Source organism: Pongo abelii, chromosome 8 (assembly GCF_028885655.2).
Source record: "Pongo abelii isolate AG06213 chromosome 8, NHGRI_mPonAbe1-v2.0_pri, whole genome shotgun sequence".
NCBI lineage: Eukaryota > Metazoa > Chordata > Mammalia > Primates > Hominidae > Pongo > Pongo abelii.
The window spans coordinates 65644236-65646824 of NC_071993.2; positions in this window are offsets into that span (position 1 = coordinate 65644236).

Here is a 2589-nt window from a genome sequence, read left to right on the forward strand (position 1 = left end):
TTGTTAAATTTTCAAGAATTTTACAAGCTGGGTGATGAATATGACTAGTATTTTAAAATTAAATTACATAAGTTAAAAATAAATTATACTAAAAACAAAAGTAACAAATCCTCAAAACTCATCACTTCCGAATTATCTCACTGCACTTCATTGTTCTCTATGCTGCCGGGGCCATGTGCTTCTATTGTATTTCTGTGGTGGAAATGCCATATCATGGTAGCTACTAAGCCTCTCTTCCAATTCCGTGTTTAGTGACGTCACTATGAAAATTGACAAAGGCTTGACTTATTTTTTATTGATTTTTCTAGACTTAAAAAAGTGATGGAGAAAATATTAATTTTCCAAATGAAACTTAAAAGTGTGCCTGTGTCAGTCTACAGCTGTTAGTTTGTGAGTACCCCCCCAACAAAAATTTTTTCTGTGTTCGAAAACTATCATCCAATTCAGCAAAGTCACTCATGCTTTTGACAAGTGAGTGTCAAGTCTGTACCTACATCTTCATTGTTTCACGTTCACCTCAATCACTGAGGCACAGAAAAATACCAATCAATTTTCAGGTTGGAACTATACTCCAAGAGCCAGTTGCTAAACACTGACTGGCCTTGGAGGTAAGCACTATCTGTAAGCCCCATTTTACAAAGGAGAAACTGGTTAGGAAGGGCCAGACCAGGATTCCTACGCGGGAGCCCAGCACCACACCCAAAGTTCTTAACACATGCAAGGGAATAGGAGACCCTGGTCACCCCCAGTTCTCCCAGGCAGTCCTGGGAAAGCCCTCAGGGAGACCTGGCTTCTGGTACGTTCTGTCAGATTCCCCCACCCCAGATAAGAGGAGAATAGCCCTGTCCCTGAGAGAGGAGTGCAAGACAGACATGGGGATGGGATGCACAGCATTGAGCCTGGGCTGAGATGGTGCTTCCCAGAACAAAGCCACAGGCCTGGATTCAGGAAGGCAGGTTAGGTCCAGAGGATGCAAAGCAGAAGGTGGGATGTGGGGCCGCCTGAGACTTCCAGGGCAGAGGCCAACTCCATAGGTCACTCTTATAGGGACTGCAGCCTCAGGCAAAAGCCAGAAAGTCCCTGTGATGCCACCCAGGCTTGGAAACCTGCCCACCTCTTTCCAGACAGGTCATTTCAGGCTCCCGGGTGCACCCTCACCAAGGAGCACCTTCCAAGGAGGCCTAAAGGCAGGCGAAGATCAAGAGATTCAGTGGCATTTCGTGAGTAAGAAGAGTTGGCCTGGATGGCTCATTCTCATGATGACAATGGAGCCAAACCCCATTGTCATCCAAAGGCTTTTCCTCTGGCTTGGGTCCCTTTCCAGGCTCTTCTTCAAGTAGTGGACATTCCAGCCACACAAAACTTCCCACTGTCCCCCAGATAAACAGGGCCTTTTCCTACCTCTGACTCTGTGCCTGGGTTGACTTCTCTGGCTGGGGAAGTTAGGGAAGGCTTCAAGGAAGAGGTGATGTCTATGTCTGATATGCCCAAATGAGCTAAGGTGTAGAGGAAAGGTATTGAAAATAGTCTGTAGCTCCCTGTTCCATATGCACAGCCTTCGTTACATAAACGGTCCTCCTGTAATATTATAAGTTCTGTAACAGAGGACACACCATCTCTCTGGCACCCAGTAGGTGCTCCAGTAAAAGTGCAGGCTGCATAGCTTGGGCAGGTTGCCCGGCTTTGAGACCTGCAGTCATGCTAGCTGTGAGCCACATGCAATTGCTGATACAGAGCTATGTTTGACCTACAAAACTAGCAATTTCATATGTTCCAACCTAATAGCCTCTCTGTGACTCAGTAAATGGGGTTAATAGCACTACCACTCTCACAGGATTGTTGGGGAGATTAAATGAATTAACACCTGTGTGAACACCTGGGCTGCTGCCTGGAACACGACAAATAGGTAGTAACAACAGCTATCACTTACACAGCACCTACTATGTTCCAGGCACTGTGCGAATCGTGCTGCCTTGTCAACTCATGGGCTCTTCTAGCCACTCTCTACAGCTAGTCCTGTTCTTAGGCTCACTTCTCAGATGAGGAAGCTGAGCCACAGAGACATGGAAAACTCACCTAAGTTTGCACAACAGGTAGGCGGGGAGCCGGGATCTGAAGCCAGCAGTCTGTGCTGTTATGCTATAATTCAGCCTCTCTGATCGGGTCAAGCTGAGCTATTATTACTCGAGGATGACTCCAGTGAATGTGTAGGTGTTAAGGCAACTAGTCTTAACATAGCATTTGAGTTTTTTGTGCTTGCACAGATGTGGGTGGGCTGGGCAGGTCAAGGTCTAGGAGAGGACCAGAGGAAGGCACCAACAGCCTGAAGCACAGGAACAGGGGGGCAGGTGGGAAGGAAGTGGGGGCTATGGAGGCTGCTGCCTCTGGTGGACCTGCAGTCCCGCACTTGGTGGCTAGCTCGGGGCCCCCCCACTGGTGAGGTGGGCAAGGCCAAGAGTTGGAAAGATGAATGGGACCCTGGACACCCGTGGGCACTTCTACATCTGTCATCCTGTCTGATGGCCATGACCTTCTGAGAATGATTAATTCTTCTCTGCTTCCACCTTCCAAATCTCCCACAGCTCCACA